We start from the raw sequence: 15,320 nt of genomic DNA on the forward strand, positions 1-15,320 counted from the left end.
AGGTCTGAGGGACAGTGGACTGGCCCCCTGCTGAAAAAGTTTGCTGACCCCTGCTATAGAGCATACACAACACCCCACCCCAAACCCCTGCCAGCGTACATTTTTTTTACAACAAACCCAAGTCCCGGTCTTTGACTTGTGTCCAGTACTATGGTCTGCGTCCACCCAAGGGTTTATCCAGCTGCTTTTTCATGAAACATTATATGTCTCTTTTGAAGGATATATTGTATATGACAGGGACGTCCAACTCCCAAGAGGCTGCGATCTACTCACAGGGTAAAAAAATGGACAGTGATCTACCCATTGTCGTTGGATGGAACACAGTTGTTGAGCTTTTGGGGGGAAGCCAGAGTTTTGGGGCTTTTTTTAAGGAAGCAAATGAATGAAGGAAATGGAATATATGAATGAATGAAACTGAAGGAACATTGTTATATACACAGAACATAATCCAAAGTTGATTATATAAAACACATTGGAGGGTCCTGAATCCCCAGTCTGATAGTGGGCCTTAATCTGATGGTCAACTTTTTGGCTAGGAACCAAAAGTTGTTCGGCTTTTTTTAGGAAACCAAAATTGCTGAGCTTTTTTGGGAAAGGCAAAGTTGCTCAGCTTTTCTTAGGAAGCCAGAGTGGTTGAGCTTTCTTAAGGAAAGAGTAGTTGTTGAGCTTTTTATTCTTTTTTTCAGCATTCTTTTTTGGGGGAGGAGATCCCTGAGAGACCGGAGATCGACCAGGAACACCCTGCGATCTACCAGTTGGTCGCTGTCTACCTGTTGAACGTGCCTGATATATGCACATTGCAATGCTCTTTTGTTGTGATGGCCGATGGCTGATGGAAATAAAGTTCCATTCATTCATTCATTCATTCATTCATTCACTTGAAGCAGAGGACTGAGAGCAGAAAAGGCAGGCGTCTCACCTTTTTTTTCTCCAGCCGCTCTTGCTTGTTCCGCTGCACAATCCGCTCCCGTTCCTGACGCTGCTTCTCGTCTTCCTCCAGAGCTCCAGTTACAGATAGGTAGCCGTGTTGGTCTGCCATAGTCAAAACAAAAAAAAATCCTTCCAGTAGCACCTTAAAGACCAACTAAGTTAGTTCTTGGTATGAGCTTTCGTGTGCATGCACACTTCTTCAGATACACTTCAGTGTATCAGTGTATCTGAAGAAGTGTGCATGCACACGAAAGCTCATACCAAGAACTAACTAAGTTGGTCTTTAAGGTGCTACTGGAAGGAATTTTTTTTGTTCCTCCAGAGCTTTTGCCTTGGCCTCTTCTCGCTAAAATTGGGGGGGGGGGAGAGGAATCACCACCGGAAAACCCTTCCGTTTCCAAAATCCCACCCAAATGGAAACCGCAAAACAGGAACAGCTCTCCAAACTGCAAGGCGTCCAGCGCATTGCAAAAGATTCTGTCAACGGGGTCCACAGAAAATTGGACACGTCGCTCAGGAAGGCAGGCGAACTAATGCCAGAGTACTGGAAGAAGCAAAGATCGTCAATGTGGAAGTGATGATTTTTCAAAATCAACTTTGGACTGGTCATGTTGTGTGTCATCTTCCAAATCAACTGCTCTCTTCCGAACTTAAAAATGGAAAATGTCATGCCTGGCGGTCCACAAAAGAGGTTGAAAGATCTCAAGGAAAATCTTTTTAAAAATGTTGTATAAACACCGACAACTGGGAAACACTGGCCTGCGAGCACTCCAGTTGGAGAACAGCCTTGACGAAAGGCATCCTGAGCTTTGGAGACACTTGAATTCGGGACGCAAGGGAGAAACGGGCAAAGAGAAGGAACCTTTGCTGGGTTCAACTCCCACACGGAAACCCCACTGTGGAAGGACATGCGGATCCGGAATTGGCCTCCACTGTCACAGACGTACTCATTGATAAAACCATGTTGATGGAAGATCTTCCTCGGCTACGAGGGATCGCCAAAGAAGAAGACAATCCCGACTCTCGCCATTCCAAGCCACTGGCCACGCTGTCTGGGGCTGAAGGGAGCTGGAGCCCCACAAAATCTCGAGTCCCAACTTCCGGAGGCGGCGCAAACGGCAATGGCGGTCCTCCTCGCGCTGTGAGGGGGGAGCTCTACAGAAACGGGTCGTCCGCTACGGCGAAGCGGAGACCCGCATCAGAAACCCACAGGCAGCGAAAGCCTGTGGTCGTGGGACTCGGCGGGCACCAGAAGCGCCCCCCGAAACGAAGAAGAGACCCCGTAAGGGGTTTCGGAACGTGGAAGGGCTGGCGCGGTGCTGTGAGTCGATCGCTCTTTCTGTGGAGTGAAGCCACATAGCCGCTGTCGGTGAGCGCTGACCTTTTTTCCTGGGAACATTCGATTTGAAAAGCAACAACCCGTGAGTAAAAAAAGACAGAAAGAATTGGGGACTAAAGTATTTAAAATTCGGCTAAAAGCGGGAGACGCAACCAGGAAGTCCGTCTTCCGCTTCTGCTTAAGATCTAAAGCAAAGGACTTTGATGTCTGGAGCCTTTGAAGAGGCGTTAAAAGTAATCAATCTGTGCATATAATGGAGCTGCTCTCATGGAGATTCAGGATTTAATTTTTTAAGTGGTTTATTTTTTAGCATGGACTGTGTTTTACCTCTTCTTGTGGAATTACAGTTTTACTGAGAAACCCAGGCAGTCGGACTGCCTGATCAACAGAACTGTCAGATTGTAGACTTTGACACTTTGTTACTTTGGTCTGTTACAAACTGAGTGTTACTGGAACTGCTACATTGAAATACTTTTTCTGGCACTTGCTAGAGACATTGTTGTGCTTTTAAGACCAACTCTGCTAACTACAAGAGAACTGAAGGTTCCTTGGAAATTAATGGCTGTTTGGACATTGTTTTAGAAGTTTTGGAACGTTGGATTAACTGGAGTTAAAAACTACTGATTTTAACAATTTGGCTCTTCCCTCAAGATACATTCGAACGCCCTCTAGAGGATTTTGGACTTATAACTGTATGTGACTTTGCTTTCTCTTTCCTTCCCTTCTATCTTGTTTATTCTCTGGGCTGGTGGATTCCTATGGGAACATACAGTTTGACCTTGACTAGTAGACAGAACTGGAATGAGTGGCGCTGGGAAAACAAGAGCGGCTAAAGCGAAAGCTAAACAAACAACTTTGACTTTAACTTCACAGCCGCGTAGATCATCTGTCCCTGCTGTTTTGGTGGCAGAAGGAGGAATTGAGCAAACTCTGTTGGAAGATATGGCAGCAGGAGGATCCAACTCAGTACTAGACAAAATCTTCCAAAAATTGGAAGCTTTGGACAAAAAAGCGGATGAGCAAACGGCTAAGATTGACCAAAACACAGCCAGTGTTAATAAACTAACTGAACAAGTTGCTCTGAATGCACAATCAATTGGGAAACTATTTGAAGCCACCACAGAAAATCGCAAATTGGCTGAAGAAGCCAATCAAAAAGCTGAAGCATTAAAGCAGGTGGTAAAACCATTGCACAAGCAGATTGGTGAACAGCAGGCCTATCTGTCTATGATAGAACTACGGAGTCGGGAAAATAACTTGAGATTGAGGTCAATATTAGAACTTGAACAAGGGAATCTGATTGAGTTCCTGACAAAAGAATTTTCTAAGTTTTGGCCATTGGAAGAAGAAAAGGACTTTAAAATTGTGACTGCTTTTAGACTTGGAAAATTAACAAGGAAAGACAGGCCCAGAGACTGCTTGATTACCTTGAGATCTAGGGAGGAAAGAGACAAAATACTAGGCCTACATTACGAAAAGTCACTTGAAATTCTGGACAGAAGAGTAGAAATTTATAAAGATATCCCAAAACAACTTTTGGAACTTAGATCCACCTACACAGAGTTAGCAAGACTGCTGAGGAGCAATTCAATTGTTTTTAGGTGGGAATTCCCCCAAGGACTATCTTTTACATTCAGAGGGAAGAAGGTGAAAATTAAAACAGCCGAGGACAAAGAATTTTTTTTGAGTGCTTACGGAGAGGACCTTCAGAAAGGGGCTGAAAGACTTCCAGGGTCTGGGCCATCGCCTGTACCTACACCTTTGGGATCTGAGGATCAGGAGAAAAAGACACCACCATCAAAGGAATAACAGATTTGTCCAGGATGTCTCTGCAACTTCTGAGTTGGAATATTAATGGCTGCAATTCCCCGGAAAAAAGGAACAGAATATTTCATGTATTGAAGAAAGAACAATTGGACATTATTTGTTTGCAAGAAACACACGTGACTAGGCTCCATAGAAAAGTGTTAATAAACAAGAGACTAGGCCAAGAATTTATCTCTTCGGATCGAGTTAAGAAAAGAGGAGTGGTGATATACGCAAAGGAGAGCCTGTCACCAAAATTTTTATTTAAAGATGAGCAAGGAAGAATTTTGGCAATTGAGATACAAAATCAAGGAGAAAAGTTTTTGATATTAGGAATCTATGCACCAAATGAGGGGAAATCGGAATTTTATAAGAAGCTGCATGAGATAATGCTGGACTATCTGGACTATAACAACATCATTATGATGGGGGATATGAATGGGGTGCCATCAACCAACATGGATAAGTCACATAGCCAAAATGTGACAAAAGATGGCAGACTACCTAAAACTTTTTTCGAACTGACTGACAATATGGACTTGATTGACATTTGGAGGACAAAGAACCCCCTAGGAAGAGAAGGAACATTCTTTTCTGAAGCCCAACTGACATGGACAAGAATCGACCAAATATGGACAACTAGAGGTCTGGCACCTAAGACAGAAAAGTGGAAATCTGCCCAAAGACCTGCTCCGACCATAATGCAGTAAAGATGGATATGAGACTAACTCCAACCGGCTCCTTTAGATGGAAGATGAATGACAATTTATTTAGAGATCAGGAGATTACCAAAAAGGCCCAAAAAGCTTTGAAGGACTATTTTGAGATAAATTTGAACACTACAGTGGAAAAAAGAGTCATCTGGGATGCAAGTAAAGCGGTTATGAGGGGGTTTCTGATACAACAGAACACTATAAAGAAAAGAGCACAGAATGAGAAAAAAGACAAGATTTTGGAGAAAATTAAAGAATGTGAGAAGAAGTTAAGATCGAGACCGAAATCACAGGAGATTTTGAGAGAAATTAAACTTTATCAAGCACAATACGCCAAATTGTTAAAATGGAACACACAAGATGAAACGGTTAAATCAGCTATGATAAAATGGGCACAGGACATTGGGTATAATATCATGTTTGCTGACTGGGAAAAGTTATGGACCACCGGTAGGAAGTTCACGGCATGTAATGCCTTGAAAGAAAATATTATGAAAATGATATATAGGTGGTACATGACTCCAGTCAAGCTTGCAAAAATATATCATCTATCTGACAATCAATGTTGGAAATGTAAGGAAACTGAAGGAACGTTCTTTCGCCTCTGGTGGACTTGCCCTAGAGTTAAGGCTTTCTGGAAAATGATATATAATGAGTTGAAAAAGGTATTTAAGTATACCTTCCCTAAGAAACCAGGGACCTTCCTTTTAGGCATTGTTGGCCAGAGGGTGCTAAAGAAGGACCGAACATTCTTTATGTATGCAACAACAGCAGCAAGGATGCTTGTAGCCAAACATTGGAAAACCCAAGACTTGCCCACACTGGAAGAATGGCAGATGCAACTGATAGACTATATGGAACTTGCAGAAATGACTGGCAGAATCCGAGACCTGGGAGAGGAAGCAGTGGAAGAGGACTGGAAGAAATTTAAGGACTATTTACAAAAAAATTGCAAATTGTATGAGTGTTAAGAAAGATGCAAGAGTGTAAATAACATGGCACCACTAAGCTAGTTGAAAAGATTATGAACATAAGTGAAATCTAAGAAAAGATAAGTTTTGGATAAATATTATGTCTAAATTAAGTATTTAAGGTCTGGATAAAGTATCTAAAGCTAGGGACACAATATTGGAAATCTATAAAATAAGAATTGAAATAAGGTGATAATTTGCTGGTTAAAACAAAAAAAATTCCTTCCAGTAGCACCTTAAAGACCAACTAAGTTAGTTCTTGGTATGAGCTTTCGTGTGCATGCACACTTGCACACGAAAGCTCATACCAAGAACTAACTTAGTTGGTCTTTAAGGTGCTACTGGAAGGAATTTTTTTTGTTTTGACTATGGCAGACCAACATGGCTACCTATCTGTTGCTGGTTAAAGTTTTATAAACCAGGAACGCAGGAACAAGAGATGTGAGGAAGTCCAAAAAGTGAAGAAAATATGTTTATTGTTTAATTGATGCAAGTGTTTTTTCTTTTTTTCTTTTTTGTTGTTCTTTTGTTTTTTGTTTTCTTTATACTGTACTAAGAAAATCTTTAATAAATAATCTCGAGTCCCACACAGGCTCCCCATACCTACTATTAAGCTGCTAAGATTCGGGGGGGGGGCTAATCTTTTGGGGGATGAGGCTCAGCCAGATGGGTGGGGTAGAAATAGTAAATTATTATTATTATTATTAATCCTGCATCGTGTAGCAGATGTGGCGTTCTCCACCCCCACCCCCCATGACAGATATTGGAGGTCTTGGCAACTAGATATGACCCACGGGCTGCAGGGTCCCCTCCCCCCCCCCCCTGTGTTAGAGCAGGCATAGGCAAACCTGGCCCTCCAGATGTTTTAGGACTACAATTCCCATCGTCCCTGACCACTGGTCCTGTTAGCTAGGGATCATGAGAGTTGTAGTCCCAAAACAGCTGGAGGGCCGATGTTGAGGAAGCCTAGACTGGGGACTGGGAGTGGCCACCGAAACCACATAACACCGGTTCTGAAAGAAGACCTGCATTGGCTGCCGGAACATTTCCGGGCACAATTCAAAGTGTTGGTGCAAACCTTGAAAGCCCTCAAGGGCCCAGTAGAGGAAACTTTCCTCTGGTTGTCAATATTGAGGATGCCAGCAAGGTTGAACCTTTCTGTAAAATAAAGGATTTAAATCAAGTCTGGCTGAGACCATGTAACACTGATCCTGAAAGACCTACATTGGCTCCCAGGACATTTTTGAGCACAATTTAAATGGTTGGTGCGGACCTTGAAAGCCCTCAACGGCCTCGTCCCAGTAGACCTGAAAGAGCATCTCCACCCCTGATGCCGGGGTCCCTTCTGGTGCTTCCCTCCCTGCGAGAAGCCAAGTTACAGGAAACCAGGCAGAGGGCCTTCTCAGTAGTGGCGCCCGCCCTGTGGAATGCCCTCCTGTCAGATGTCAAGGAAATAAACAACTGACTTTTAGAAGACATCTGAAGGCAGCCCTGTTTAGGGAAGTTGTTAGTGTTTTATTGTGCTTTTAATTCTGTTGGGAGCCGCCCAGAGTAGCTGGGGAAACCTGGCCAGATGAAGGGGTAGACATAATAAATTATTTATTTATTTATTTATTTATTTATTATTATTATTATTATTATTATTATTATTATAGCTGTCAGTTGAAGTCTCAAAAGACTGCAAGAGGGAGGTGGCCAGAATACTGTATTTTTCCGTGTATAAGACTGTATCTTTACCCAATTTTTAAAAGTTTATGTTATGTACTGAGTTGAATAGGATCCAAACTGCAGCAGTCTGATTGGTCCTAGAACAATAGGCTCCAAAAGGCAGCAGTCTGATTGGTCCTAGAACAATAGGATTCAGAATGCAGCAGTCTGATTGGTCCTAGAACAATGCAGCAATATGATTGGTTGGCAGGAACCACCCAATCATGCTCCAGATAGAAGTGAATCCACAACCTGATTGGCTTACAGTAGAATTCCAGAATTAGCCAATCATGTGCAGCCCATTGTGTAAATAATGTATATAAAGCAGATACTTTGAGGGGACATTCATTCATTCCTCCTCACCACTATGAGCTGAATAAAGAGCATGAAATCACTTTGCGACTCTGAGTATATTTCAGTTTAATATATTGCTTATACTTTATATTGCTTATACTTTAGCTGTTAAACATTTTTTGAAGTTGAAACTCTAATGCTGAAAGAAGATTCAGCACAACTAGGGTTAATAAGATTTTATGGAATCGTTGAGTAGCAGAGAGAAGCTATTTGGTGACCAAGAGAAGTTGGAACCGCTCAACACCTACTTTGCAGCCCTGCTTAGGGAAGTTTCTAATGGCTGATGTGTTAACCTGAGGATTGCTTGTAATAATAATAATAGTAGTAGTAGTAGTAGTAGTAAATGTATTTTTAATCTCCTGTCAGAAGCTGCCCAGAGTGGCTGGGGAAACCCGGCCAGATGGGCGGGGTAGAAATAATAAATTATCATCATCATTATTATTATCAAGTAGGGGCAGGAATCACTAAAACGCCCCCCCCCCCAAAGATGAAACGACATGAAGGTTTTCGTGCACCATTGGGGATTATCGCAGTAAGAGGTCCCAACACACTTAACTGGTGTATAGATTTTAAAATGGAGCTTGGCATGCACTTAAGAAACCTCTGCTGGTCCCGGGGGGAAGGTACCGGTACCGTAGTCCGAGTTCACAAGATGAGAGGCGAGGTCCGAAACAGGGAGCCGGGCGGGGAACAGGAACGCTGGAAGGTCAGAAGCAGGAGGCCGGGCAGGGAACAGGAACACTGGAAGGTCTGAAGCCAACAACGACATTGCTCCCGCAACCTGGGACCGGGCTGACTGACCTTTATCTTCTTCTAAGGCCAGGGGCGGCCCCGGCCCCCTGGAGCCCCGCCTCCTCTGGCCTTAAGGCGAGCACTCCTCCTGGGGGCAACCAGTTCCCTTCGCCTCTCTGCCCTTCGCCTCTGCAGTTCAGGAGAGGCCGAAGGGTTACTGGGCCCCGGAGGAGGCTCACCTGTAGACACTGAGTCCTCAAGCACCTCTGGGGCCAGAATGGTTTCACCTGGTGCCTGCTCCTGAGGATCTGACACAGGTGCAGGCTCCTCAGAATCTAGACCTTGCCCCAGTTCAGCCGGCCCTGGAGGCGGGGACTCCTGTGTAGGCTGGGATTCCTCTGGTTCAGCCTCTGAATCGGAATCCCAGGCCATCACAAAACCTAAAATGAAAATTAAGATCCATTGGAAAATATAGTCTGGCCCCCCACAAGGTCTGAGGGACAGTGGACCGGCCCCCTGCTGAAAACGTTTGCTGACTCCTACTATATGGTAATTTAGGGACCTAATAGGTCTCTAAAGCCATTTGCACATAACAAATAGGAGCCTACACAACACAAAACACTGTTGCTGTAGGTCAGTTTTATTTTATTTGTTTTTTATCTTCTATTTTGGAAATGTACATCCAGTGGTTTTTTCCCCTTTTAATTTTTTTTCGGGGGCCCCCAAGAGAGTGGGGCCCTAAACTAGAGCTTGTTGAGCTTATACGTAAATCCGGCACTGGGTGTCCTTCTAACTTTCCAAGGCAGCCCACCTTAGTCACCAAAAGCACAGATGACCAGAGGCATTTACGTTTTTAGACACGCTATTCACAACTTAACAGCAACGGAATGGCAATATGAAAGCAGAATAGCTAATATTACGGATGGATTGAATGACTGCGCCTTATTGATTTACCGCATTTCGCCATGTATAAGACGCCCCCATGTCTAAGATGACCCCTCTTTTTTGAGCCCAAAATAAAGAAAGAAATAATGGCAACATTCCATGTATAGGACAACCCCCCCTCCATTTTAAGCTTGGGGAGGGGAATATAGTCTTATACAGGGAAAAATACAATACCTTTCATACCTAGACAAGATAAAACATTGTTTTTAGATGCTACAACCACAGCAAGAATATTACTAGCCTAACGATGAAAGAAAGAAAAGATCCCAACGAAAGAAGAGAGGCAGATGAAATTAATGGACTATGCTGAATTGGCGAAATTGACTGGGAAAATTCGGAACTGGCAGGACCAGAATTTCTTGAAAGACTGGAATAAATTTATGTTGTATTTAAAAGACAACTGTAAACAATTGACATCACTAGTAGGGTTACAAGAAGCTTTGTAGGTTAAATTATCATTTATTACTTAATGCAATTCACAAATTGTTTTTTAAGATTATGATTTAACAGTAATATTAATAAGAACAAAATGCATACCAGAGATTGAGTTGGAAAATCATTGCGTGGACAGGCGGAGTCCCCAGATCCCAAGCCCCCCCCCCCCGTCATGTGGAATAACGACTCAAGACAACGTGCTATGGGATTAAATTAGCCACAAGTTTATTAAATTTCAAATGTGGGTAGACCTTGGCTCAGGCATTGGCCGTTCTCCCTCCCCAGTCCCCAGCCGGGGACCTAGGGAGCATCAGGGTTATCCAGTGTGTGTGGGGGGGGGGATGGGCCGGCTCTGGAGAACATATGTTCAAGCAGAGATAGCCGTCCCCGTTACGCCACCGCAGGGGAGAGCAATGACGACCTTTCGGCGTACGGTCAAAGCCTTCCTTCAGAAACCCTGGTATCGCCGCCGCAAAGAGGAAGATGGACTAAAGGATTCCGTCCAAGGCCTGATACCGCCAAAGTTGTGACATTTTGCTACAGGAAAGGCGAAACCTGCCAATGCAGGGAAATTCTTTTCCGGCCCTTTAACAGCGACCTTGACGTAGCAGCGCCCGCATACCTGTGAAGAAAAGTTAACCTGCAAAACCTGTGAAGAAAAGTTAACCTGCAAAATAAGACATTAACTGAGGGTGGGTAGGGTGGGAGAAGCTCTGGAGCCAAGTGAGGATTCCCAGGTAAGATCCTCCCTCTATTGTGTGAGCAGGTAATCCCTCCCCTACCTGGCCTGGTCTCCTTGGCAACGCTTTCCCCAGGTGGGATTGGACAACTGACTGAGGTAGGCGGAGACCTCCAGGTATCCCACCTGAGGGAAGGCAAAGCCAAGCCTATGCTGTTGGGGCCGCTCCAGATCCAGGGGCTGTGCGCGTCCACGCAAAGGGCGCCCCCCCCCCCCGTTTTAAGCGGGGAGCGGTCATTAGTCAAGGAGGGAAGTTCTAGGCTTATCAGCCAAACGTTTCTATATTTAATTTATAGGAAAGTTGTTATGATGGAAAATTTTGAAAAACCAATAAAATTATAATTATAAATATATATATATTAGAGATTAATTTGGAAAACCATTAGTCGAGGAGGAGGGAAGTCTTAGGCTGAAATAGCCAAATGGTTTTATATTTTGTATAATAGATGGATGTTTCAATGGAAAATAATTGGAAAAACCAATAAAAATTATTATAAATATTTAAAAATACAGTACCTTTCCTCCTCTTCTCTTTGAGCTCTCTCCTGGTCTTCGTGCTCCCTCTGCTCCATCGCAAGATGGTGCTTCTCGGCCAAGATCCTCGCTGCATCTTCAGCTGTTGTGGTCGCCGGAGCGGTTTTGCTACTTGCATCTGGAAAAAGAAGGAGTTGGAATGAATGGAGCCAGTTGTCGGCGCAACCACCTTATCCTCTGAAAAGCGTTCCCTGTATTAAGTCCTGTTTCCTGCCTAGGCAGTGAAAGCCAAAAGTTAGCTATTTTGTATCAGATGGGATGTTATGTTTGGAAAACAAGTGCAGAAACCAATAAAAACATTATATATGTGTTTGTTTGTGCCTCCCATGAGATCGGACCCCCAGTAGTGCCAGAAATTCAGGGTCAATACATTTGGAGGGAAACCAAAATGATCGTTTACAAAGCTATTTTACTACCAACCTTACTGTATGCTTGTGAAACATGGACCACTTATCAACACCATCGCCAACTCCTCCAAAGTCTCCATCAGAGGCAGGCATGACCAAAGTTTTGGTGGACCTGTGGCAGTATATATATCATGGGGTAAAATCCTATAAAAAGCTCAACAACTTCGGGGTAAAATTGTAACTTCAATCCTAAAAAAAGCTCAGCAACTTTGGTTGGTCCTCACACATGTTCACTTCATCAAATCTGGCCCTATTTGAAAAAAGTTTGGGCACCCCTGATCAAAGGTGTCTCTGGAAATTTTTACACATCACTCGGGAATGCAGGTGAACTAATGCCAGCGTACTGGAAGAAGCAAAGATTGCCAGTGTTGAAGCAATGATTCTTCAACCTCAACTTTTGACCAGTCGTGTTGCGTATCATCTTCCAATGCAACTCCTCTATTCCGAATTTAAGAATGGAAAGCGTTGTGCTGATGGTCCACAAAAGAGGTTGAAAGATTTCAAGGCAAAGCTGAAAAAACGTAGTATAACACCGACAACTGGGAAACACTGGCCGGTGAGCGCTCCAATGGGAGAACAGCCTTGACCAACGGTGTCCTGGGCTTTGGAGACACTCAAACTCAGGACGCACGTGAGAAACAGGCGAAGAGGAAGAAAGCCTCACCAGTATCGACTCCCACCCGGAAACCAATGTCCCCACTGTGGAAGGACGTGTGGATCCAGAATTGGCCTGCACAGTCACTTGCAGTTGTTGTTGTTTAGTCGTTTAGTCGTGTCCGACTCTTCGTGACCCCATGGACCAGAGAACGCCAGGCACCTCTGTCCTCCACTGCCTCCCGCAGTTTGGTCAAACTCATGCTGGTAACCTCGAAAACACTATCCAACCATCTCGTCCTTTGCCGTCCCCTTCTCCTTGTGCCCTCCATCTTTCCCAACATCAGGGTCTTTTCCAGGGAGTCTTCTCTTCTCATGAGGTGGCCAAAGTATTGGAGCCTCAACCTCAGGATCTGTCCTTCCAGTGAGCACTCAGGGTTGATTTCCTTCAGTATGGAGAGGTTTGATCTTCTTGCAGTCCATGGGACTCTCAAGAGTCTCCTCCAGCACCATAATTCAAAAGCATCAATTCTTCGGCGATCAGCCTTCTTTATGGTCCAGCTCTCACTTCCATACATCACTACTGGGAAAACCATAGCTTTAACTATACGAACCTTTGTTGGCAAGGTGATGTCTCTACTTCTCAAGATGCTGTCTAGGCCTGTCATTGCCCTTCTCCCAAGAAGCAGGCGTCTTTTAATTTCGTGGCTGCTGTCACCATCTGCAGTGATCATTGAGCCCAAGAAAGTAAAATCTCTCACTACCTCCATTTCTTCCCCTTCTATTTGCCAGGAGGTGATGGGACCAGTGGCCATGATCTTCGTTTTTTTGATGTTGAGCTTCAGACCATATTGTGTTTATGGAAGACAATCTGACTTGGCTACAAGGGATCGCCAAAGAGAGGAGGGGGGGAGGAGGGGGAGAAAAATAAAAAGGAGGAGGAGAAAAAGAAGGAGGAGGAGATCCTGAAGGTAGAGTAAGGTGATCCTCACCTTCAATTCAGTAAAGAACAAGAGGCCAATTAGCACAACCCCTCGAGTTGATGTACGAGTTCCCATAGCTCTGTGGAACGGTACATGCAATGGAGGTAGAAGACCTCCAGTTCAAGCCTTATAAAGTTATAAAGACCAGGGTGGATTTGATTGAAATCCAATCAATTTAAATCCCGATTTAAATCACTAGTCAGTAAGACTTACCATAATTTAAATCATTTTTTTAACAGAAAGGTTCAACCTTGCTGGCATCCTCTTCATATTGACAACCAGAGGAAGGTTTCCTTTTGGGGGGAATAAATTTTTACAGTTCTATCAAAATGACTGATTTGGTTCTACTCTTAGAAATACATTGACAGATAATGATGAAATGATGGTGAGGTTTAATAAGTTAACGGTTTCTGTTTGGACAAATTTTCTGCTGTACAGTCATACCTCGGGTTCAAGACGCTTCAGGTTGCGTTTTTTGGGGGGTTACGGACCCTCCAAAATCCGGAAGTACCAGAACGGGTTACTTCCGGGTTTCAGCGGTTGCGCATGCGCAAAAACGCTAAATTGCGCTTTGCGCATAAGCACTGAATCGCAACCCGCACGTGCACAGATGCGCCGTTGTGGGTTGCAAACACTGCGGGTTACGAATGTGCATCCTGCACGGATCACGTTCAGAACCCGAGCGTCCACTGTACTTGATTGGAAGGAGAAAAATAATAATTTCTGTTATGTGTGCCGGTGTGGTTGCTCGAGAGAGAACAGGCAAGACCCCCACTGGTCTTTTCAAAGCCTTTATTATTGATGCAAAAACATTCACAGTGCAGAACGTCTCAATTCCATGTTTTGCTCAGTCACTAGCAGAATCTGGGAGTGGGCGGTCCTTAAACTTTCCCCAGCAGAATAGTCTCTTGACCCCCATCCTACGCCTCCCCTCTCTGCGCGTAAACCGACTGCTCAGAGAGGGCGTGGGCAGAGGGGGACCTGCCTCCCCCCCCCCTTTGCTCATGCTCGGTGCTGTGTCTCTCCCTTGCATACTCTGAGCCCTGCATCCCTTCCCCACTGGAGGCGTGGCTTTCCTCCTCCACAGAGGAAGTGCTGCTTCCCATGATCTTTGGAGGCTCCCTGTAACCCAACTGCCCTTCCACCTCCTGCCTCTGAGCTGATGGCAGTTCCCTGACAATTTCCTTTGTAACAATTTAAACCATTTATTTCACTAAAACAATAACATGGTAGCCTTTTCCCCCTCCCCCTCCCTTTGCCATTTGTTTTAGTCCTTTGTTTCATGATAATATTTGTCCATTGTTTTATGATAATATTTAAGTTTTTGCTTGCTTACTGTTAGATGCTTGATTGTTGTTCTCCTGTTATTTATTCCAATCTGCGCCCCATCCCGAGGGACGAGGGTAGGGTGAGCAAGGATTACTCACCTCCTTCACTGGTGTTGTGCAATGCCAGGTCTATAGGCAACAAAACCGCCACCCTGTGAGATTTCTTTACCTCGCAGGGGGTCGACCTGGCTTGTGTGACAGAGACCTGGGTGCGCGAAGGGGTAACTGTTACCTTACGAGAGATGGCGCCCCCGGGTTTCTCCGTCCTCCACCAGTCACGGACTGTGGGCCGGGGGGGAGGGGTGGCATTATTAATCCGGGAAGATTGTTCTTTCTACCATCGCCATCGATCCCCGGCATTGAATGTGTTTGCCTAGTGTGGGGCTCCGAGGAGAGCTTGGCTGTCTGGCTGGTGTACCGGCCACCTAGCGCACCAGCAGCCACCCTGTCAGGCCTGCTGGAGGCGGTAGCCGGCTGGGCCTTGGAGTTTCCTAGCCTATTGGTATTGGGAGACTTCAACTTCCATGCTGATGCCACTCCCTCCTCACAGGCTCTGGACCTGGTGTCTTCCATGGCGACACTAGGGCTCTCCCAGTTTGTTTCGGGCCCCACACATCAAGCAGGCCACACGCTGCATTTGATCTTTGGCGTAGGTATAGATGTGATCACGTCTCCTTCGGTATAAGATATTTATTAAAGTTTTAAAAGTACAAAAAGAGAAATCAAAAAAACATCCTTTTAAACAAGAAAAAATAAAATGAAAAAAGAAAAATCAGTAAGCAAAAAGAAGAATCAAGAAGAAA

The 15,320-nt window shown here is 44.6% G+C and overlaps 1 pseudogene across 1 annotated transcript in view; it reads right to left on the reverse strand.

Moving 5' to 3' along the window:
• LOC309361214 (ensconsin-like) overlaps positions 1–15,320 on the reverse strand; it is a 225,524-nt pseudogene that overhangs the window by 18,800 nt on the left and 191,404 nt on the right. Inside the window, exons 11-13 of the transcript XR_014173427.1 lie at positions 11,188–11,323; positions 3,697–3,704; positions 920–1,002 (exon numbers count right to left, since the gene is read on the reverse strand). The product of XR_014173427.1 is annotated as an ensconsin-like (transcript). The remainder of the gene's footprint in view (positions 1–919; positions 1,003–3,696; positions 3,705–11,187; positions 11,324–15,320) is intronic.

Source organism: Podarcis melisellensis (assembly GCF_964234715.1).
Source record: "Podarcis melisellensis genome assembly, chromosome: W".
Lineage (NCBI taxonomy): Eukaryota > Metazoa > Chordata > Lepidosauria > Squamata > Lacertidae > Podarcis > Podarcis melisellensis.